The sequence below is a fragment of the Elephantulus edwardii genome, unplaced genomic scaffold (assembly GCF_000299155.1).
Source record: "Elephantulus edwardii isolate Elephantulus edwardi_28Jun2011 unplaced genomic scaffold, EleEdw1.0 scaffold00151, whole genome shotgun sequence".
Classification (NCBI taxonomy): domain Eukaryota; kingdom Metazoa; phylum Chordata; class Mammalia; order Macroscelidea; family Macroscelididae; genus Elephantulus; species Elephantulus edwardii.
The window spans coordinates 3934785-3960632 of NW_006399901.1; positions in this window are offsets into that span (position 1 = coordinate 3934785).

Consider the following 25848-nt stretch of genomic DNA (forward strand, 5'->3'; position numbering starts at 1 on the left):
ACCTTCCCACAAGCTCCTGATTGACTTGTTTGATTGACTGGTGGTAGTTAGATGCCATCAAGCCAACTACAACTCATAGCAGCCTTATGAACAATACCTAAGAAACTATCCCTATCCTGTGTCATCCTCATCATCTCTGATATATTAAGCTCATTGTTATAGTCATTGTGTCAGTCTATCTTATTAAAGGTCTTCCTCACTTTCTCTGACACTTTACATTTTCAAGCATAGTGTCTTTTTTTAAAATAATTGTCTCAAAGTATGAGAGACAAAGTTTCATCACCTTGTCTCTAAGTAGCACCCTACTTGCACTTCATCCAAGACAGACACTTTGTTCTTTTGGCAGTAATCTCCTCCAACACCATTGATTCCTCCTCTTCTGCCATCCACATTCATTGCTTACCTTTCACATGAAAGGAAGCCATTGATGTGACCATGGTTGATACCAGAGGCACCTTAGTCTTTAAGCAGACACTATTTCTCCTCAGACACCTTAGAGAGGTCCTTGACAGGAGATTTTCCGTTGCTTTTTCAATATCTTTTGATTTCTTGACTGCTGTTACCATGGGTGTTAATTGTGGGCCCAAGTAAAATAAAAGAGTTGATTGGCTTTATGCATTTGGGCATGGGCCCTCGGTGCTGAAGAAATTCATCAGTAACTTGTGATAATACACTACTTACCTCATGAGTCAACATGGGGAAGAGTTTGACAATAGTGAAAGCTCATCTTTCCCTTCCATTTCCAGGGTCATTGCAATGTTCCTGAGGTTGGAATTGACTTCCTTCCTCCCAAGTCCCACTAGAGCCTCCCCTTACCATTGCCCTTGCAAACTTCTGGCCTCATCCTGGAAGATTCTGGAAGATCTTCTCGAATGTGGGAAGGGGAAATATTTTATTGAAGAATAACGTGTATAGAAAAGTCATAGGAGTCCCAAGTGTATCACTTGTTAAATTTTACACACAGAGTGTATCCTGTGAAGTCCCTGTTGGTCCCCTCCCAGTCAACGCCCCAGGAGCATCCACAATCTTGACGTAATGTATAGGTGAATTTGACTCATTTTTTTAACTTTATGTAAATGGGATTTGTGTGTTACCATTAAATGGGAAGTGACCCTAAATACCCTCTTGTGGGTTTCCAGAGACAGTTAATTACATGAAAGGAAACTGCATGCCTTTCTCTAATGGAGTAACTGGTAAGATTTAAATCCTATGTCTTTGGACTGGCAACACAATTTCTTACCTCTAAGCAACCAGAATATATATAAATGGATTTTATAAAACAGTATGTGTTTTGCTTTATTTTACATCTGATTTTTCCCACTCAATATTGAGCTTTCCTGACAAATACTGTATAAGACTACTATTATGTATATATTAAAAAAGCCTAAAGAAAAACTTAACACAGAAATAATCATTCTTGGATAGTTACCAAGGATAGGAAGGGAGAAAAAGAAAAGTAAAACTTAGTATATAAAAAATGCTGTGATTGTCCTGTCAGAACTAACCTATATACAGCTGACCTTCCAGTGGGTTTTCAGAGGCACTAAATTTCACGGGAGGCAGTTTTCCATCTTTCTCTTGTGGATTCAAACCACGTGCTTTTCGGTTAGCTGTGTAACTCCTTACCATTAGGTCACCAGAGCTATAGATAGATAGATAGATAGATAGATAGATAGATAGATAGATAGATAGATAGATAGAATTGTTGTCAATTGCCACCAACTCATAGCTGACCCTTCAGTGGGTTTTCAGAGGTAAAAAAAATCCCACAGGAGTAGATTGATGGGTGGAGGGAAAGTTGATATACAATTAGGTAATGATCTGCATAATAGCATTAGTGAAAGGAAGATGCAGAGTGGTATTAAAGAAATACGGTAAAAAACAAATATGCAGATAGACCGTTAATATGAATAGATATGAATAGGTGGGACAGACCATGCCATGGTCACTACAGGTTTGGCAGATAATATTCCTACATTCCTATTGGAATGTTGTTGTTGTTCTTGATTGCCGTCAAGTCTAGTACAACTCATAGTAACTCTATGAACAAAAGGCCTGAAGCCTTTCTATATCTATTGTTGTTTCTCCAGGTTCATAGTTTCCAGAGGCATGTGGTTCAGGAAGTGGATGCCACTCCTGCTCTCAAACCTGTCTTAAACTGGGAACTCCATTAAACACTGTCCACTATAGGCAGCCGTTATGACAGTTGACACCCACCCCCTGAATGGCACAAGGTTCAGCAACACAGCAAACTCAGATTGCCTCAGTACAGCAAATTGACAGAAGAGTGCTGTACCACTTAGAAGAAAGTTCCTCCAAAATATAATAACAGGAGACCTTGGGTCGCAGGCCTGAAGGCTAAACCAACTTTTAAATACAAGGACCCTCCAAAAGGTCTTGTTTACTCTAAACAAGAGGCTTAAATATAAAAACAAACAAAACAAAACAAAAACCCCACAACAACCAAACATTCCATAGGACCCTCAACCAAAACAAGAATGCCCAACTTACAGAGTCCAGCCTCATCATCCAGGCTCCAAAATGCAGACAAGGCCCTGGCTTTAAATAGAAGGGGCCTCCACCAGGTCTTGTTGACTCTAAATAAGAGACTTCAAAAAAACCCCCAAAAGTCAACCAAACATTCCACACAACCCTCAACCAAAACAATATGCTGTAAATATATCCATACATAGCTGAGTAAACTGTTATTATGTGCTGTCAGGTTGCCTGCGACTCATAGTGACCCCGTGTACAACAGCCCTAAACCCTGCTTTATCCTGTGCCAATCTCATTGTCTCCAACACACCTAGCCCCATGATCCCAGTCACTGGATCAATCCATCTTAAAAAGGGTCTTACTCACCTACTCTGTCCCTCCACCTTCCCAAGCATGACGTCCCTCTCCAAGGACAGGTCCCTCCTTACAACATGTCCAAAGTATATCAGACAGAACTTCAGAATCCTTGCCTCCAAGGAGCAGCCTAGTTTCACCCTCTCCAGGACAAACCTGTTCGTTCTCTTAGCAGTCCATGGTATAGTCAATACTCTCCTCCAACACCACAGCTCAAAGGCATCAATTCTCCTTCTATCATCCCTAGTCACTATTCAACTCACTGACACATAACAAGTAATTGCATGACCTGTATCAGGCTCACCATAGTCTCCAGACTGACATAGTTGCTCTTCAGTTAGAGGTCTCTAACCGCAGACTTTCCCATCGCAGTACGTCTTTTAATTTCCTGGCTGCTGGTGTCAAGAGAGCTGAGTCAACTAGTGTTATGTAAACTTCTTAATCACAACCCAACATCTGGATGGAACATATTCTTTGTTTCAAGGCCTTGGAACCATAATCATGAAGGTACCAAGATCAACTGGCAAAATGCAGTCCACAAAGGCAGCATCCTATTTTGATGAGTAGCATTTGGGGTCTTGAAACCTTAAGAGCAACATCTAAGAGGAAAGTGCTGACTTCTCCTTCTCTGGAACAAAGAAGAAGGAAGAAAATCAAAGATGTACTGAAAACATTCATCCAAAGGATCACTTGAACCTCAGCTTCCATGACTGGAAGATCAGAAATAGATGATGCCTGGCTAGCAATTCTGATGACAGTAAAGGGGATTACAGTAGAAGGTCCTGCATAGAGTGGCGGGAAATGGGACAAAACTAAAAATCATTAAAAAGGCCAGACTGAATTGGTTTGAAAGAGATTGATGGAGTGCCCAACACTATGATCTATAATCACCTTTTGAACTTGAAGTAGAACTCTACTAGTGGCTCAGACAAACAAGTAAACAAACCCATTGCCATCGAGTCAGAATTGACAGTAGTGGACCCTCCATTGGGTTCCTGAGGCTGTAAATTATGTAAGAGGAAATTCCCCATCTTTCTCCTAGGGGGATGTTGGTAGATAAGAGTCAATGGAGATGTGGCAGCACAATTCCCTAGGCCACCAGACCTCCTACACCAAACCATTGCTGTTGTTGTTGGTATGTGCCATTGTGTTGCCTGCGACTCAGTGACCTATGGACAGCCGCTCCTGACCAGTCTCACTGACTCTGACATGCCTACCCCTATTGCCCCAGGTACTGTATCAATCCATCTCATTTGGGGTCTTCTTCTCCTACGCTGTCCCTCCGCCCTTCTGAGCATGATGTCCTTCTCCAAGGATTGGTCCCTCCTGGCCATGTGCCCAAAGTATGTGAGATGGAACTTCAAAACCCTAGCCTCCAAGGAGAGACTTGGTTTCACCCTCTCCAAGACAGACCTATTTGCTTTCTTGGCAGTCCATGGTGTATTCAAGACTATTCTCTAGCACCAAACTCAAAGGCATTAATTTTTCTTCTATCATCCTTAGTTATTTTCCAGCTCTCTGAGGCAGCAAGTAATTACACTAAAAGGTAACTAGTAACACAAGGGAGACACTCTCTTTTCAAAATAACCAAGTAGTTGTTTTATATTATTTAGTCAGAAATGACCCTCCAACATGTTTTTAGAGGTAATAAATCTCCTAAGTAGGAGATGGCCCTTCTTTCTTCCACAGACTAGCTGTACCAACTAGATAAAATGTAAACAAACAAAACAACAATAACAAAAAACCCAACAAAACAAAACAACAGTGTTCAACTTGGGAGGGATTGGAGAGCATTATGCAGAGTAAACTAACTGGATCACATAAGGACAAATACTGTATAATTATTGTAGAACATTTATAAGGATCCAAGAAAGGGGGAAGGGGGAACAGAAGGGTGAGGATAGGGCGGGGAGTTGGGGTGGGTGGGGGTTAATCATAGGTCACACAATTTGGTTGGAGTGAGTTAAAGAAATGAGAAAGATCCAGTGTGAAAAACAATGTTTATGAACTTTGTAAGTAAACCAATATAAAATTTTTAAAAATGTTTTTAAAAGAACGGCCTTTATCCAAGCATAAAGACCTAAAGATAGCAAGGAGTCGGATAGAAGTATACATGGGAAAGATTCAATGAGGGCTTCAAAAGACAAGGTGATAATGGGCAGAGAGCAATGATAATATCATAAAATATATTGTGTATGGATGATTTGTGTAAAACACAAAGTACATGTACAGAACATGATGTATATGAATGATTCAATGCAAAGCAATATTTTTTAAAAAAATAAGTATAAATGGAAGTGAGGAAGTGGATAAAGTGGGACTGTATTGTAGGTATTAGAAATAATACTCATTAAGAGTTGAATAGGTTGTGGTGGTGTTGTTATTTGTAGTCAACTCACTGGCGACTCATAGTGACCCTGTGTACAACAGCTCTGAACCATGCTCTATCCTGAGCCAACCTCATTGTCTCTGACACACCTACTCTCATTACCCCAGTCCCTGAATCAGTTCACTTCACCCAGGATCTTCCTCTCTTGCGTTGTCTCTTCACCCTCCCAAGTATGATGTCCCTCTCCAAGGACTGGTCCTTCTAGCAACATGCCCAAAGTATGTCAGACGGAGCTTCAAAATCCTTGGCTCTGAGGAGCAGCCTGGTCTTACCCTCTCTAGGACAAACCTTCTTTGACTCGTAGAAGCCCATACCCTTCTTCAGCCTTATAACTCAAAGGCATCGATTCTTTTTCTATCACACTTAGTCATTGTCCAGTTTTTTGATGCATAGCAAGAAATTGCAAAGACCTGGATCAGGTGCACCTTAGTTTCTAGAATGACACTGTTGTTCTTCAGTACTCTGGAGAGGTCCCTGACAGCAAATTTCCCCTGTGCAATTCACCTTTTGATTTCCTGACTGCTGGTACCAAAAGTGTTAATGGTGGAACCAAGCACGTTGAAGTTGTTAATAACCTTAATCTCTTCACCATCCATCATTATGCTGCCAGTTAGCTCTGTGATGAGAATCTCTGTCTTCTTGATGCTGAACTTCAATCCATACTCAAGACTGCACTCCTTGACTTTCTGCACCAAATACCTCAGTTTCAGAAACAAAGTTGTGTCTTCTGCGTAATGCTGTTGTTGATGAGTCTTCCCCAATCCTGGTGCCACATTCCTCTGCATAGAGCCTTCTATATTATCTGTAGGTATGACTGGTTAATTGAAAAATAAATCTTTTTAAACTTTCACTCAAATTACAATAGAAAAGAATGCTGGTTTTGTGTGATTCATCCATGTTGGTGCAGATGCCTGTAGTTCACTCATTATAATTGCAATATTAAGTTGGTTGTTGTTGTTGTTAAGTGCCATATAGTCATAGATGACCCATAGTGACCCTATGAACGAAAGACCTGAACAGTTATATAACTTTTGTCATTTCTCTATGTTCATAGTTTCCAGAGGCAAGCCATTTCAGAAGTGGATGCCTCCTGCTTCCAAGCTTGTTTTGGGAAGCTTCACCAAACACTGTCCACCATAGATAGCCATTATTGCATTTGGCACATCAGTGTCACAGTGTTTAACATCACAGCAGCCACCAGTTACCTTTGTACAGCCAATTGACAGACCAGTGCTATACCACTTAGAAGAATGTTTGACAAAAAACAATTTAAACCAGGCCTGAGGGCCACAGATTAAAATGACCCGTCTTGGGCTTGGTAGCACAACTTTCTTTCCACTAGGCCAACATGGCTCTTTCTATGTTATTGTTGTTATTGTTGTTAAGTGCTGTTGAGTCGTAGATGACTCATAGCAACCCTATGAACAAAAGACCTGCACACTTGTATAACTTAGAAGAAGGTAGCCCTTGGAAGAATGTTTGAAAAAAAACTTAAACCAGGCCCTCGGGCCCTAATGGGTTTTTAAACAGGAGGCCGAATCATATCATCTCACTCTCCTTAATAAATCAACATTCCACCCTAGTCCACACCAGTCCCAGTAAACAAGCTTCTGTTCAGACTCCTATTTTAAAACCCTTTTGGTTGGCAGTATGGGGCTGGAATCCAGTATGAAAATCATATTAAGTTTACAGTATTAGTATATCACAGTTTATTTATCCTTTCAACTATTGATGGTTATTTTACTTTGTTGGTTTCCAACTTTCAGTTAATCCAAGTAGAAGTTATATGAATATTCTTGTTCATATTTATTGGTGAACACAGGTAATCATTTTTTTGTGTGTGTTTATTCTTAGGAGTGGAATTTCAGACTTACTGATTAGGAACATGTTTGACTTTTAGCAGTCACTGTAAAACCATTTTACAAAACATTTATATCCGTTTTATGCTGCTGTCAGTAATATATGACAGTTTCAATTGCTCCAACACTTGAGTGTTGTCTGTCTTCTTAATTTCAGGCCATTTCAGAAGCAGTGAGAGGAATGACACTGTAGTTTCAATTTGCATCTCCTTATACTAAGGGCCATTTCAAGAGAGCTATCGTGGTCTAGCAGTAAGAAGCTGCGCTGCAACCCTGATGACACACAGCTCAAATCCACCAGCTGCTCCATGGAAGCTGTTGTTATGTGCCATGGAGTTGCCTGCAACTCATAGCGACTCTGTGTACAAGGCTCTGAAGCTGGCCCTGTCCCAAGCCAGTCTCACTGACTTCAACAAACCTACAGGCAATCTCCTCCCATGCGATTAACTTGCCTTGGAGAATCTGTGAAGGGAAACCAACTATGGGTCATTTCCAATTCAGTGGTACACAAGAACAACAATGACCATTTCATGTGTTTATTGTTCATTGGATGCTGGCTTTGGTTTTTGTTTCTGTGTATGAACTTCCTATTCCTGACTCTTGCTCGTTCTTCTTTGAGGTGTCTCTGTGTTTCTTATTCATTTACAGGTGGAGAATCTGAAGAGCTTGCTGCAGAGAGTCAAGGACTGCAGGATTGAAGCTCAACATCAAGATAACAAAGATTCTCATGGCTGGGCTGATTGGCAGCATCATGATGGATGGTAAAGAGATTGACATTGTTAACCAAGATTGTTAGTCAAGCTTTAGTTTGCTTGGCTCCACAATCAACACTCTTGGTACCAGCAGCCAGGAAATCAAAAGACAAATTGCCTTGGGAAAGTCTGCTGTAAGGGACCTCTGCAGAGTGCTAAAGAGCAACGATATCAGTCTGGAGACTAAGGTGCACCTAATACAGGCCAGGAACTTCGCAACTACAAACTATATATAAGAAAGCTGGACAATGACTAGGGATGATAGAAAGATAATTAATGCCTTTGAGTTGTGGTGCTGGAGAAGAGTATTGAATATACCATAGACTGCTAGGAGAACAAACAGGTTCATCCTGGAGAAGGTTAAACTAGGCAGCTCCTTAGAAGCAAAGATTATGAAGCTCTGTCTGGCATACTTTGGGCATGTTGCACAGAGGGACCAGTGCTAGGAGAGGGACGTTAGGCTTGGCAGGGTGGACAGCGCAGGAGAGGAAGAACCTTGATGAGATGGATTGACTCAGTGACTAAAGTAATGAGGGTAGGTGTGTAGGAGATGGTGAGGTTGGCTCAGGATAGAGCAGGGTTCAGAGCTGTTAAACACAGGGTCGCTCAGTCATAGGTGACTTGATGGCACATAACAACAAAAACAACAACAGCAACAACATAGATGTCTTCTATGTATTTTGGATAATTTTTGAATTTGCAAAGATCCATTCTCACCACAGTGGGTTTTTTGTCTTTCCCTCCATGATGTCTTTTGATTACTATAGACATTGTAGTTGTACTCCAATTTATCACTATTTCCTTTTAGTTAGTATCTTTGTATGTTTAAATTCCTATTTACCCCAAGATGGTAGGGATAAAGTCCATCTTTATATTTCACATCTTTTTTGTTTTATTTGTCATACTTAAATATATACCTACTTCACATGTATCAACTCTTTTATTATCTGATATTTCACATTTGTTGTTGTTGTTGATGATGAATTTCACATTTAAGACAAGAAGGGGAAAAAATCCACCATTTTTCATGTTAATTGCATACGTCTGGCACTAGTGTTAAAGTTCAAGGCAAGGATAATATCAGCTGTAAGGATCACTGTATCAACTTGGTTGGGTTTGACAGTTATGTAATGATGTAATCTGACATGTAAGTAATGATGCAATTTGGCAACTATAAAACAATGTAGCCATTCCCACAATCCCATAGGGTCATCTTCCACTTTTGCATGATTTTGTATTTGTTCATGTATTCATTTGGATTTACCCCACTGGGGATGGAGATCGAACTGGCTGTACTGTCTATGAGACACACTCTAGGTAGCAGATCACTACGCTTAGTTCTTCCATGGTCCCACCATGTCGTTAGAACTAGCAATCTTCGGATTCCCAGCTAATCACGGACCACCTGGGGACCTTACACCTTTCATTTTATTGTCTCACTGATTTTCATATAACAACCTGGTCTTTAGAACCTAACTAACCATGTGGAAAAATAAACCCCCCCAAAAAAAACAATGAAAAAGAGTGAGTATACAATCAGTTTGGAATTTATTTTTATGTACAGTGTGAAGTAACGATTAAGTTTTCATTTGTTTGTTTGTTTTGTCTATATTAATATCTATTGCACCACCACCAGTTCTTACAAAGAACATTCTTGCTTCATCACTTAACATAAGTCAGTTTAGTAGAAAGGTGTGAGTCTACTTCCGAATTCTCTTTTGTTCCATTAGTTCAGGTTTACGAAACTTTTATTCCATCCCATCCCATCCCATCCCATCCCATCCCATTCCATCCCAAGGAAATTTGCATTTGGAAGTGAGGTTTGCAAAGGCTGTATTCCGCTGCACCCATATTTAGCGAAGGCTGTGAGGAAAGACAAAAAAAACCTCTCCAGCTTCTGGAAGTTGGTGTGACCAGTCCCGAAGATCCCATCCTGTGTCAGCCTCAGCAGATGAGGTGTAGCATATGAGACTTAAATAATACTGACCATAGTGTCTTCCCTGAAGCAGGTCAGGGGGACAATTTGGCATCTCCCTTGGCTGTGCAAACTTGAAACTGAATCTCTATCCCTTCTGTAAGACTATATGCAAGGAATTTGAATCCTCTTTGCCTGTCTTCCTCTGAAACCAATTTGCTCCCTCCCAGTAAGCTGTGAAATACAAGGTCTCCCTGTAGCACTTTTACACACTGTTGGCTGCCGTTTAATATATGAGACACTGCATCACAGTCTGGAGGTTCAAAATTACCTCGAAGTAATCATTTCCTGGAGTGCTGGTAGTAAACATTCTGTCACACAGCTATAGATTGTCGCCTGTCACCATCAATCAGCCCCCAGGGAGACATTAGGTGGAAAGCTACGGGCAAGAACTGAGAACTGGTGAGTCTCTGTGTGCCTGGCTGCCAAGTCCATGAGGAGGAAAGCAGGCTTGGGGGCCTGTGGTAGCCTGGCTCAGTGCCTAGTGGGCTCCAAGGTTATAGGTTTGAGCCCTGGTGGTCTGCTGGACTAACTTATCTCCAAAGTCATGGGATCCTCAGCCCCGACCTTGACTCTCTGATGTCTCTCCTACATCACCTGTGTCTACAAAATAATAATGGCGGCCATTTATGTATGTTCAGTGCATCATGGACTGCCAAAAGGGGGGGGGGTGAAGCTGGTTTGGTGTACAAACAGGGTGCTCCTGAGAGGCAACGAGGGCGAAACTTCATCTCACATACTTTGGGTATGCCGTCAGGAGGGGCCTATCCTAGGGAAAATATCACGCTGGTCAAGGTGGAGAGACAGAGAAAGAGAAGACGACCCTCAACAAGAGGGATTGGCAGTGACTGTACCCGTGGGTTTATGTATAGAAAACAGTCAGGACGGCGCAGGACAGGGAGAGGTTCAGATCTGTTGTTTAGAGTCTCTGTGAATTGTAGTGGACTTAACGGCACCTAACAAGAATAAAAATATTTTTGTGCCTTACTATGTCCCAGTTGTGTTTTGTGTGTTTTTTAAAAATTTTATTAATTTTGATGAAAGCTTACAGAGACTTAGGGTTTACAGTCATTCATTGTGGCACCTTTCTCCTTGTCCACCCTCAACACCCCAATTCACTCTTCTCCTTGAAAAGTAAAACTCTTTCATTGTTATACAATCCCTCCCCTCAAGTCTATTTCACTATGCAACCTTCATTCTGAACTCCTGTCATGACAATAATACCCAATCATATATCCCTTTTAAACAGTTCTCTCCCTCATCTGTTTCAATGCCGAATGTATCATTCCTCGTCTCCTCTGTCTTCCCTCAACCTCAATGTCAGTCCTGTTTTACAACAGTTGGCACAATGCAATATTTGTCCTTTTGTGATTGAGATATTTCACTCAGCATAATGTCCTCCAGGATCACCCATTTTGCATATTTCATGAGTTCCTTGTTTTTCAGTGCTGCATAATATTCCATTGTGTGAATATATCAGAGATTCTCTATCCATTCATTTGTTGATGGGCACTTGGATTGTTTCCAGCTCTTTGCTATTGTGAATAAGGCCTCAGTAAACATGGGCATGCAAATATCTGCTTGGGTGGCAGTTATGGTTTCTTTAGGGTATATTCTCAGTAGTGAAATTGCTGGGTCAAATGGTATCTCTATTTGCAACTTTTTTAGAAAGCCTTCCACAGCCTTCATACAGCCTTCCACAGTGGCTGCACCATTTTACACTCCCACCAGCAGTGAACAAGGGTTCCAGTTTCTCTACAACCTCGCCAGCTTTTGATGTTTGCTGTTCTGTTAAATTTTGCCATCCTTCCTGGGGTGAGATGGTATCTCATAGTTGTTTTTGTAATGTGCTGACAAGCTGACTATAATCCCTAGTGAACCTATGTACAATGGCTCTGAATCCTGCCCTATCCTGAGCCAGTCTCACCATCTCTCACACCTGCCCTAGTTGCCACAATCAACGTGTCAATCCATTTCATCCTGGGTCTTCCTCTTCTGTGCTGACCTGCTACCCTTCCAAGCTTGATCCCCTTCTCCAAGGACTGGTCCTTCCTGACAACTTGCCTAAAGTATTTGAGAAAAACTCTCAAAATCCTTGCCTTACCTTCTCGAAGACAGACCTATTTGTTCTATTGGCAGTCCATGGTATGTTCAGTACTCTTCTTCAGAACCACTACCCAAAGGCATAGATTCTTCTTCTGTCATCTTTATTCATTGTCTAGCTCTCAGGGCCGTAGGAAGTAACTGAGAAGACCGTAGCCCAAATCAGGGACACCTTAGTCTCTAGACTGAAGCTGTTGCTCTTTAGCAACCTAGAGAAATTCTTGATAGATTTTCCCAATGCAACTTGTCTTTCGATTTCCTGGGTGCTAGTTCCAAGAGTGTTGATTGAGGGTTCAAGCAAGATGAAATTATTAATAACCTAAATCCTTTCTCCATCTATCACAATATGGACTATTGGCCCAGTGGTGAGGATGTATGTTTTCTTGACTTGAGAAGAAATCCATATCAAAGGCTGCATATTTAAGACCTTCAGTAGCAAATGCTTCAAGTCTTCCTCAGTTTCAGTGAGCAAGGTTGTGTCAACTGCATAACATAAGGAGTCTGCTAATCGGGACATCTCCAGAGTACTGAGAAGCAACAATGTCAGTCTGGAAACTAAGGTGCCCCTGATCCAGGCCATGGTCTTTGTAATTACCTTCTATGCATCAGAGAGCTGCACAACAACTAAGAATGACAGAATAAGAATTGATGACTTTGAGTTGTGATGCTGGAAAAGAGCCTTAAACATACCATGGCCCACCAAGGAAACAAGTAAGTCTGTCTTGAAAAGGGTGAAACCAAGTTTCTCCATGGAGGCTAGGATTTTGAAGCTCTGTCTCACATACGTTGGGCACGTGGCCAGGAGGGACCAATCCTTGGAGAATAACATCATGCTTAGAAAGGTGGAGGGACAGATCAGGAGAGGAAGACCCTGGATAAGATGGATTGATACAATAACTGTCGGAATGGGGGTGGGTGTGTAAGAGTCAGTGACTGGCTCAGGACAGATCAGGCTTCAGAGCTGCTGTACATAGAGTTGCTGTGAGTTGCAAGTGACTTGATCGCACTTAACAACAACTTATGAATCAGAGTGATCTCAGCTCTATTTTACAGCTAAGGACAGGGGAGCTCAGAAATGCTGACTAACTTGCAGAGTCACACAGCTTCTCAATGGTAGAGGTAGGACTTGAACTTGTAGTACTCTGCCTTCAGAGGCCAAATGCTAAACCACTACATGAAAGAAACAAACAAAAAAAAAATCAAACTTGTTGCTGTCCAAGTGAATTCTAACTCACTTGTTACAGAACAGAATTGCTCCATAGGATTTTCTTGGCTAGGGCGTTTATGAAAGTGGATCACCAGTCTTTTCCTTCCAGGGGAGCTCTCATGGTTTAATGGTTAGGAGTTGTGCTGCCAACCTAAAGGCACGTAGTTTGAATCCACCAGCTCCTCCAGAGAAGGAAGACGGATAATCTCTTTCCATGTGAATTCCTGCCTTTGAAAACCCAGTGGAGGATGAGCTACGAGTGGTTCCGACTAGATGGTGTAAACTGACAATACGTTCTTCCATCATATCGCTGGATGGGATTGAAGTGCCAACATTGATTAGAAGCCAAGAATAATTTGTTTACACCAGTCAGACACCTATAGTCCCTATGTGCTACCTCTTTCAAACATAGTTATTCTTTGAACTCGGTAGCTCATCTTCTCACTGAACTTTTCATATACATGTAACCTTTTACATGTTGCACTACTAACCAGAAGATGAGTGGTTTGAATCTTCTTGCTTCTTTAAGGGATAAAAGTGAAGTAATCTTTTCCCATAAAGACTTACAACCTTGGAAACACAATGGAGGGTCAACATGAGTCAGAATGAACTATATGGCAATGAGTTGTTGTTGTTATTATTATTATTATTATTATCATCCCTGTGGTGTGAGTGAAAGTGCATAGAGCATGTTTATTTCCTGTGCAGTGATTTATGCACATTTGGTTTCATGTCTTTAGTTGCACTTCCTCTAGGTTTTAGTCCACTTCCTCTAGGTTCCCCATTTCTATTAGTCCTCTTTCCTGCCCCTTTTGTCTTCTGATCTTTGTTGTTGGGCAAATGCTCCCCTCCTGGCCCCACTTGGTTGGTTGTTCTGAGGAGTACTAACAGCTCACAATTGGTAGTGTTGGTTTTGTAGGCCTGTTTGTTGTTTGTTGATCCCTACAGGGTGATCCCTGGGGATGGGTTCAATTTCAGGTTTGAAGGGTCATAGGTTGTTGTTGTTATGTGCTGTCGAGTCATCTGTGACTCATAACGACCCTATATACAACAGCCCTAAACTCCGCTCTGTCCTGTGCCAATCGCACTGTCTCTGACACTCCCATCCCAATTATCCCAGTCACTGAATCAATCCACCTCATAGAGGGCCTTCCCCTCCTGCGCTGTCCCTCCACCCTACCAAGCATGATGTCCCTCTCTAAGGACCGGTCTCTCCTCACAACATGTCCAAAGTATGTTAGACGGAGTCTCAGAATCCTTGCCTCCAAGGAGCCACCCGGTTTAACCCTCTCCAGGACAAATCTGTTTGTTTTCCTAGCAGTCCATGGTATTCTCAATACTCTTCTCCAGCACCACAGCTCAAAGGCATCAATTCTCCTTCTATCCTCCTTGGTCATTGTCCAACTCTCTGATGCATAACAAGTGATAGCAAAGGCCATGGCCTGTATCAGATGCACCTTAGTCTCCAGAGAGGCACCATTGCTCTTCAGTACTTTGGAAAGGTCCTTAACAGCAAACTTTCCCAGGGCAACGCGCCTTTTAATTTCCTGGCTGCTGGTGCCAAGACTGTTGACTATGGAGCCAAGCAAACTAAAGCTGTGTACAATCTCAATCTCTTCACCATCCATCCTGATGCTGCCAATTGGTCCAGTGGTGAGAATCTTTGTCTTCTTTACATTGAGCCTCAATCCATATTGGAGGCTGCAGTCCTTGACCCTCTGTAGCAGGTGCTTCATTGCGTCTTCTGCATAACGCAGATTGTTGATAAATCATAGGTAGACCAATAAATTTAATATGTGGGTCTTGTATCCTGCTACTTTGCTGCATCTTTCTATTAGTTCCCATAGTTTTCTTACAGAATCTTTGGAAATTTCTATGTATAAATAGCAGTTAGTATTGCTAACTCAAAGACCACAGTTCTTTGGTGGTTTGAATCTATAAGATGGGCCAAGAAGAAAAACAAGCGATCCCTCCTGTGTGATGCACAGTCTTAGAGAAACAGTAGAAGGTCAGCTACAAGTGCATTCTTACTCAACGGCAATGAGTTTCAGATGTTGTTGTTGTTAGGTGCCATCGAGGTGACTACCACATGTAGAAACTCATGAACAATGGATCTGAACCTTGTCCTATTCTGTGCTATTCTTATAATCCTGAAATACTTGAGTGCATTGCCACAGTCATTGTATAGATAGGTCTTGGTTTTTGTTTGTTTAGGTTTTTTTAATAAAATTTTTATTTCATACTAGTTTACTTTCAAAGTTCACATACATTGTTTTTCCACACTGATCTTTCCCATTTCCTTTTACCCACCTCTCCCTCCACCCTTCAGATTGTGAGACCATATGATTAAGTCCTCCCCCATCCTCACCCCTCCGCTCCCACCCTCCTCCCCTTGTATCCTCATACACACTCAACAATAATGGTTCTATACAGTATTTGTCTTTATGGGATTGAGTTAGTTCACTTAGTATAACGCTCTCCAATCCCTCCCAAATTAGGTAGTAATTTACAAAATCATTGCTCCTGCGTGCTGCGTAGTATTCCATTGTGTGAATGGACCATAATTTCTCAATCCATTCGATTGCGATTAGACATTTGGGCTGTTTTCATGTTCTTGCAATGCTGAATAACACTGCTATGAACATTGGTGTACAAGTCTTTGTGCTTTAATTCTCATTTTCTGGGAGTATATTCTAAGCAGCTGGGTCATATTGAATTTCTATGTTCAGCTTTGGATACATATATTTTGTTGGGGGTTTTTCTCTCCTTCACTGACACCCCCCCACCTTTCCAAACATGATGTCCTTTTACAAGAGCTCGCCCCTCCTAACAATATGCCGCAGTATGGAAGATGGATTTTCATCATCCTTGCCTCTAAGGAGCAACCTGGTTGCACGCCCTCCAAGATAAACGTATTTGTTCTTTTGACACTTCATAGGGAGTACTTTAAGTATCATATAATTGGGAACAGTGTTGCTAATTTGGATGCCCTGTATTTCCTTGTCTCACCTGATTGTTTAAGTTAAGACTTCAAGTACACTGTTAAGTAAGAGCCAGATAAAAGGCATCCTTGCTTGGTTCCCATTCACAAGAGAAGTGTTTTTAAACTTTCTCCACTGAGAATAATGTGGGACCTCTGGGGCCTAGTGGTAAGAAGTTGCACGGCAAGTCCACAGGAATTCCAAGAAGACAACACACAGCAACAACTGAGTTTGCATATGTATCCTAAGTTATTTTTAGTTTGTATATAAATCCTATTAAAAATTTTGTCAGAGACTTCTCTAGAGTGCTGAGGAGCAATGATGTCAGTCTGAAGACTAAGGTGCACCTGATCCAGAACATCATCTTCACAGTTACATGCTATGCACCAGGAAGCTGGACAATGACTGAGGATGACAGAAGAATTGATGCCTTTGAGTTGTGGTGCTGGAGAAGAGTATTGAACATACACCAGAAGAACAAATAGGTTTGTCTTGGAAAGGGTGAAACCAAGTTGCTCCTTGGAGACTAAGATTTTGAAGCTCTGTCTAACATACTTTGGGTATGTGGCCAGGAGGGACCAGTTCTTGGAGAAGGACATCATGCTCAGAAGGGTGGAGGGAAAACACAGGGAAGGATATCCTGAATCAGATGGATTGATAGAGTAATTGGAGTAATGGGGATAGATGTGTCAGAGTCAGTGACAAGGACAAGGCAGGCTTCAGAGATGTTGTACATAGGGTCGCTATGAATTGCAGGTGACTCCATGGCACATAATAACAACAATAACAATCCTATTTGGCTGACAGTTTTTTATCAGGAATGGGTTTTGGATGTTATCAAATGCTTTTATTCTATCAGTTGAGATGATCATGTGACTACTCTCTCTCTTATTAATGTGATAGATTCCATTGATTGATGTGTCAAATGTTCAATTATCTTTGCATACCTCCCTAGTAAGAATCCCACTTGGTCGTTATATAGTATGCTTTTAACATACTATATCATGTTCAGTTCCATTGACTAGAATATTGTTGAGAGCTCTGGTGGCTTTGTGTTAAGGAGCTATGCTGCCATACCAAAGGCACATGGTTCAAATCTGCCAGCTACTTCATAGAAGGAAGATGGGTAATCTCCTCTCGTTGCCTCTGAAAACCCACCATAGGGTCAATGATACATAACAACATGTTAATAAGGAATATTGGTCTATATCTTCTTTTTAGGTGATATTTTTGTCTGCCTTTGGCATAGGATTATGCTGGTTTCATAAAATGAATTTAGGAGGATTCTTTCCTTTCCTGTACTCTAATACGAATATAATTTTACCACTTAAGCATACATCCTGAACGGTTTAGTTTAGTTTTGTCCTTTTATAAATAAACCGCACAGAGTGTGGTCATTTTTAGCTGACTTCTTTTGACAGTAAACAATTGTGAATAAAATGTATGTAGATTTATTCTTTATATAACTGTATAGATTTTTTCATTATAGGATTATGCTAAAATTCTCATATAGGGAGACAATGGATAATTTGACTATGAGCATTCTTCTACAAATATCTTGGTGCACATATAGGCACAATTCTATCCATTACATACCTAGAAGTGGAATTTCTAGATAGCTGCGCCTGATACAGGCCATGGTCTTTGCAATTACTTGCTATTCGTCAGAGAGCTGGACAATGACTAGGGTTGATAGAAGAATAATTGATGACTTTGAGCTTTGGTACTGGAGAAGAGTATTGAATACACCATGGACTGTTGGGAGAACAAACAGGTTGAAACCAAGCTGCTCCTTGGAGTCAAGGATTCTGAGGCTTTGTCTGATATATTTTGGACATGTTGCAAGGAGCGACCAGTCCTTGGAGAGGGAAGTCATGCTTGGGAGAGTGGAGGGACAGACAAAGAGAGGAAGACTCTCAATGAAATGGATTGATTCAGTGACTGGGATGATGGTGGTAGGTGTGTCAGAGACAGTAAGATTGGGACAGGATAGAGCAGGGTTTAGGGCTGTTGTACATAGGATTGCTATGAGTCGCAGGTGACTAGATGGTACATAACAACAAGAAGAAGATACTGTTCTATATTCACCTTTAGCAGATTGCTGTTGCTGTTACCTATCCTTGAGTTGGAGCTGACTCATAACTGACACTCCAGGTGGGTTGTCAGAGGTAGTAAACCACACAGGAAGAGGCTGCCCATCTTTCTCCTGTGGGGATGCTAGTGGATACGAACCGTGCCTTTGGCTTGGCAGCACAATCCCTTACCATTAAGCCAGGAGAACAAATGTTGCTGTTGTTGTTGTTGTTGTTGTTGTTGTTATGTATCACTGAGTCGGGACCAACCCATAGGTGACCCTCCTGCGGGTTTTCAGAGGCAGTTCATTGCATGGGTGGAGATGGCCCATCCTCCTCTGGAGAAGCAGCTGGTAACTTTGAAGGGTGTGCCTTCGTGATCGTAGCACAGCTTCTTGCCACTAGGCCATCCCCTCACCAACATATGAGACTTTCTTTTTCTAAATAAAATTTTTCTTATATACTGGTTTACTTAAAATCTCACACACATTGTTTTTCACACTGGATCTTTTCCGTTTCCTTTACCCACCACCCCCTTCACCCTGCAAGTTGTACGACTCTAGGATTAAACCGCACCCCACCACCACCATCCTCACCCGTCTTCTGTCTTCCCACCCCCAACCTTGGATCCTCATACTCATTCTACAAGAATAGTCTTATACAGTATTTGTCCTTAGTTCACTCTGCATAATGCTCTCCAGTCCTTCCCAAGTTAGTGATTTACAAAATCATTACACCTGTGTGCTGTGTCCTGTGAGACTTTCTAACGTTCCATAACTTCACCCTTATTTGTTGTTTGTGTTATTTGTTTGTTGTTGTAAGTGCCATCAAGCCAACTATGACTCATAAAGCTTGAAGATACTGCCTTTGCTCTCATTTATACGGGTAAAGAAACCAAAACTTACTTAAGTTGTGTCTGTTTGTTATTGTTTGGGATGTGTGCATATGGTTTGTTTTTTTATTTTGTGGGGTTTTTTAGAAGACATTGCTGAGCCCCTCTGGCTACCCACATACTTTTAACTCCCTCCCTGGGAAAGCAGGTGAGTGCAGGTAAACCTCATTGCTCGTAGACATTCAGGACACATGCAGGTTCACCCCGTGATCCAATGGCTTGGTGAACTTATGCTTAAGTTCCCAACAGAGGCAGCCTTGTGTTCTGAGGAGACTGAAGCTTATGTAATTTCTGGAACCCTCTTGAAACATAGAATTACTAAAGAAAAGGTGAATATGAAAATACATGTTTATTTAGCAGAGCTGCTTTTACTTTGTGGTTAAAGCTGCTTGGCTCCCAGGTTCCCAGGGAGTCCAGCTTTGGATGCCAAGTCTCCACAGTTGAAGCCGTTTCCTGTCTCAGTACAGCAAACAGTTCAGTTGTTCGGTGTGAATGATTCAGAGGCATTCAGGCATCTCAGAATGTGTCATCAGTTCTGTTCCACTCTCATTCTGTATCATTCCTTCCAATTCCTTTAGCTTCTCTGCATTCTAGAGCAAGTTTCAGAGTCTCTTTGTATAACCATTTGGGTCTTTTCTTTTCATAATCATTTGCTTTCTTTGTGTATGATATTCTTGATTTCATCTCACAACACATCTGATTTTCAGTCCTTAGCTTTCAAAGCATCAAATCTAGTGTGCCTGACCCAGGCCATGATCTTTGCAATTACTTGCTATGCATCAGAGAGTTGGACGATAACTAGGGATAATAGAAGGAGAGTTGATGTCTTTGCACTTTGGTGCTGGAGAGGAGTGTTGAATATACCATGGACTGCCAGGAGAACAAACAGTTTCTTCCTGGAGAAGGTGAAACCAGGCTGCTCCTTGGAGGCAAGGATTCTGAAGCTGTCTGTCTGACATATTTTGGGCATGTTACAAAGAGGAACCAGTCCTTGGAGAAGGACATCATGCTTGGGAGGGTGGAGGGACAGCGCAAGAGAGGAAGACCCTAGATGAGATGGATTGACTCAGTGACTGGGATAATAGGGGTAGGTGTGTCATGATAAGGTTGGCTCAGGACAAAGCAGGGTTCAGAGCAGTTGTACATAGGGTCACTAAGAGTTGCAAGTGACTCGACAGCACTGATTTGCTTACAAAGTTCATCTACCTTGTGTTTCACTCTATATTCACATTGTGTTTTATGTAGTCATTCCTATACATTATGTTTTATTTTTTAGATGATCTCTACATTAAGTTGGCATATCCACAAGATCACATTTTGGTTCTAGTGGACTTGCTGAGTTTTCTTCTGCATCAACCTGAACTTGCATGTGAGCAATGGATGGTGTGTTTCCCAGCTTGTCTCTGGCCTTGCAATTTACATTTGGTCTGTGGTGGTGGAGAAGAGTATTCAATATCCCACGAACTGCCCATTGAACAAGCAAATCTGTCTTGGAGAAAGTGCAACCAGAGTGCTGCTTAGAGGCAAGGATGTGAAGCTTCATCTCAGATACTTCAGGCATGTTGCTAGGAGAGGGTCCTCTGTGGAAAGGGACATCATACTAGGACAGGTGGAGTGTCAGAGAAAGAAAGACCTTCAGTGAGATAGACTGACACAGTGACTGCAGCAATGGGCTCAAATATGCCAGAATTATGAGGATGGTACAAGATAGAACAGGTTTCCGATGGATTGACACAGTGTCACAGTGTCAGAGACAGTGAGAGTGGTTCAGAATAGGGCAAGGTTCAAAGCTACAGGTTGCTCCAAGTCGTACTTGATTCGATGGCACATAACAATGAGATTCATAGTTTTTCCTGGCCTTGTTGTGACTGATGATTGTGAACATCTCCATTATTTTGCCACAAAAGTAGTTGACATGGTTTTTGGGTTTTACATGAGTAATGTTATGGATTGAGGCTCAATGTCAAGAAGACAAAGATTCTCACCACTGGACCAACTGGCAGCATCAGGACAGATGGTGAAGAGACTGAGATTGTACACAGCTTTAGTTTGCTTGGCTCCATAGTCAACAGTCTTGGCACCAGCAGCCAGGAAATTAAAAGGCGCATTGCCATGGGAAAGTCTGCTGTTAGGGACCTCTCCAAAGTACTGAAGAGCAGTGGTGTCTCTCTGGAGACTAAGGTGCATCTGATACAGGCCATGGTCTTCGCAATCACTTGTTATGCATCAGAGAGTTGGACAATGACCAAGGAGGATAGAAGGAGAATTGATGCCTTTGAGCTGTGGTGCTGGAGAAGAGTATTGAGAATACCATGGACTGCTAGGAAAACAAACAGATTTGTCCTGGAGAGGGTTAAACCGCGTGGCTCCTTGGAGGCAAGGATTCTGAGACTCCGTCTAACTTAATTTGGACATGTTGTGAGGAGAGACCGGTCCTTAGAGAGGGACATCATGCTTGGGAGGGTGGAGGGACGGAACAGGACAGGAAGGCCCTCTATGAGGTGGATTGATTCAGTGACTGGGATAATTGGGATGGGAGTGTCAGAGGCAGTGCGATTGGCACAGGACAGAGCGGAGTTTAGGGCTGTTGTATATAGGGTCGCGATGAGTCGCAGGCGACTCGACAGCACATAACAACAACAACAATATTAATGTGTATGCTGTTGTTATATGCTGTTGAATCACCTGCAACTCATAGCGACCTATGTACAGCAGCTCTGAACCCTGCCCTGTCCTGAAACAGTCTCACTGTCTGCAACACACCCTCCTGCATTGCCCCAGTAGCTGTGTCAATCTATCTCTTTCAGGGTCTTCCTTTCCTGAGCTGTTTCTTCACCCTTCTGAGCATGATGTCCTTCTTCAAGGACTGGTCCCTCCTATGCTGTTCCAACATTATTAACACACTTCTATATTAGTAATGTTCTCCAACGCATTTCCCTCCATCATTTATCATCAAGCTTGTATTTTCCAGCTAAATAGATTTCGTCTTTGTTTTCGACTTTTACATTCAAATCACCAGTAATTAGCAAGGCATATTGATCACACGTTTGATTCTTTTCAGACTGTACAAGTTGGCAGAAACCCTCAATTTCTTCATCTTTGACTTTTAGTAATGGTTGAATACTTAGAAATAATGGTTGCAGTAACAGGTCTTCCTTGTATGTATATAGATACTATACTATCACTGACAACATTATTCTTCTGGATGTTGTTGTGGTGGTAGTGTACCATAGAGTCTGAACCAACCCACAGCAGACCATTCAGTGGATTTTCAAAGGCAGTTATTCATACAGGAGAAGACTGCCCACCATTCTCCCACAGAGCAGCTGGTGGCCTTGAACCAAATGCCTTCGGGATTGCAGCGCAGCTTCTTGCTACGAGTCCATCTTTAAATATTCCTTTTAGTGAAGAATGTAATACTATTCTTTTTAATTTGTCACTCATGGCATTGTGAGCCCTGTGATTCTCTGATTCAAAATGGTCCATTCTAGTCTATTACTACTCACTAACACACCTCTGGAAACTCTATGAACTTTGAGAAATGACGATAGTTAAAGGCTTCAGGTCTTTTGTTCATAGGGTCGCTATGAGTCATGCTCGACTCGACAGCAGTCAACAACAACCACAACACTATGTAATGTGATCTGTATGTGTTCCATTTCACTTTTGACTACTTGCGATTTTCCTAGATTCACACTTCATACGTTCCATGTTCTAATTCGGATTGTTTGTTTTGTTTAAAGAAAAATACCTTTTAACTAATTTGAGTCAAAGTTTACAGAGCAAACTGGTTTTCAATGCAATCATTCACACTCATTTTTATGACATCAGTTACAATCTTTATATTGGACCAGCTCTTTCCTGCTTCCTCCATATGATTCTTGTTTCCACTCATCCTCTTTTACTATCTCTCCCTACTCGTATTACCATTTTGATTTTGTATGGTTGACCTTTCCAAGGAATAAGCACTTCCACGGTATTATTGTTCACCTCATTGTTATTGTTGCTTTTGTTATGAGACGTTGAGTCCAGTATGGCCCATAGCGACCCTGTGAACAACGGATGTGAATCCTGTGCTATCCTGTGCCATCCTCACACTTCCTGACACCTTCGAGCTCATTGCAGCAGCCACTGTGTCAATCCGTTTGGTAGAGGCTCTTTCGTCAACCCTCCACCTTTCCAAGCATGATGTCCCTCTCCAAGGAGCAGCCTAACAAGATGTGTGAAGTATGTAAGAAGAAATTTTATCATCCTTGCCTCCAAGGAGCACTCTGGCTACGCTTTCTCCAATACATATTTCTTTGTTCTTGTAGTCTCTGGGATGTTCAGAACTTCTCTTCAACACCATAGTTCAAAACTCATCATTTCTTCCGTCATTCTTAGTCATTGTCTAGCTCTCAGATGCATAGCAAGTAACTGAAAAACCTATGTCTTGAATCAGGTACACCTTACTTCTCAAACTGGCATCATTGTTCTTCAATAATTTGGAGAGGTCCTCCAAACATTCCCAGTGCAATACGCCTCCTGATCTCCTGGCTGCTGGTTCCAAGGGTGCGGATTGTGGATCCAAGTAAAAAGATGAAATCATTGACGACTTCAATCTTTACTCCATCTTACCGGTCTATCTATTTTTAGTGTCTTCCAATCTGAGGGCCTCATCTTCCAGCATTATTACCAGACAATATTTCACTATTATTCATAAAGTTTCCACCATGAAATTTCTTCAGAATTAGGTCGCCAATTCTTCCTCCTAGTTTCTCTTCATCTGTGAACTCCGCGGAAGGCTCTCCATTACAGGTGGTCCTGCTCGTATTTTAAACACCATCAGCCAAACTACTTGCGTCACAGCAACACAAAAATCACCACAGCGTTACAGACAGACAGACATACAAGTGCAGTCATGCTCCACAGGATCACTTATGTGTCCAGGATGTGTTTAAACTAAAAATGCTGATCCTTTACCAAAGACCGTTTGAGAAACACTGGTCTAATAGGACCACAGCTGCTTTTAAATGATTTTGGTTTTTTAATTGTGGTATACATGCATAACAAATCATATCCCTTTTCGACATTCTCGGTGTGTGTGGTGCACTTAACTTTCATCAAGTTTATCATGTATTTCAACTATTAACCATTGTCTGCTTCCACATTTCCCCATCATCCTTAACCAAAGCTCTTGTGCAGTTAGTTTACAGCAGTTTACTTCACAAAGAAGTAACTCTTAAACCAAACCAAGAAAACAGCAACAACAACAACTTAAATCTTACCCTATTAATATTTTGTTTCAAGGTTGGTTTCATTTTGATCTTCTCAATTCCATTGGCTTCTGTTTCTTTGTAGACTTAAAGATTACTGAGCTCAAAAACCTTCCTCATTGCCATCAAGTCAGGACCAGCTCACAGAACCAACACCAGCAGATTTCCCAGGCGTGAATGGAAAGGGAAGACAGTACCTAACGTCCCTCAGTGGAGCTGCTGGAGTAGTTAAACCACCAGAAAGGCACTGCCTTTGGCTGAGCTGCTTCCTGAAGTGTAGCCCAGAGTCATTTGCCTTTACATGCATGTCCAGGGAAGTTTTATTCATTTCATTTGTTGTGTGACAAATCACCCTGTACTTAGCTTACAACAATGGATGGCCTCACCATTTCCATAGGGAGAGAGGGAGTTGATTCCTGTGCTCAAGAGTCTCCCAGGCTGGAACCAAGGGGTTAGCTAGAAATGGGGTTGCAGAAGAGGTTTAGGTTCCTCTTGCACATCCATTGGCTGTTGTCAGATTTCGGTTGTTTGAAGTTGTTGGATCTGAAGTTCTGAAGTCCTCCTCAATGGCCACCAGCTGGCCCCTGTCTGGTGGCCTCCTTCTTCACACCAAGGTGGTTTGTTTGTTCTAGGTCATCAAGTGACATCTGTTCCTTTGAATCTCTCAGACTTCTTCTGTCTCTGACCACTAGACTATATTTTAAAAGATATTTTTTAATGAAGTCAGTCCACCCAAGATAATCTTCTATTTAACTCTTTCAAGACCATAGGAAATATTGCCCATTCACTCACTGCCATCAAGTCTGAACTGACCCATAGTTGACCCTCCAGTGAGTTGTCAGAAGTTGTAAATCACACAGGAGGAGATTGCTTATCTTTCTCCTTCCAAGGAGTTGGTGGATTTGGACCACCAGCTCTTGGATTTGCAGAGCAATTCCATACCCCCTAGGTCATCAGAACTCCTTCCGGGCATATAGAGCAGCCTATAGCGTCTGACCCTGGGGCTTAGTAGGACTCTGATGTCCCATTTTCAGCTTGTGCTGCCATCTGCTGGAGCCTATTATGAAGCAGGAAACTGAAGAAATGGAACGTAAAACCAGAGATCCCTTACGCCAGTAAGTGTATCAAAAGCTAGATTACCTCAACGTTTTGTATCATTTTACTCAAAATGTCTTCCATTACTGAAAACACATGGCTTCAATAAAAATGCAAAGCAGAAAATAACTAGATCTTTCTTTTAAAAACTTTTATTCTATTGTGATTTGAGTGATTTTACTGTGACTTTAGCTTTACAATCACATTGATTTTTATTTACATGTTTTGTTTGAGAACTCTAATTACAATAAGTATAATCAATCAATAATCAATGTAATTTGTTAATTACAATGTCTGGGTCACCCCTTTTGGTCAACCCCTGAGTGAAATATCCCAGTCACAAAAGGACAAATATTACATGATGCCACTGTTGTAGAATGGGACTGTCCTTGGGGTTGGGGAGAGACTGAGTAAGATG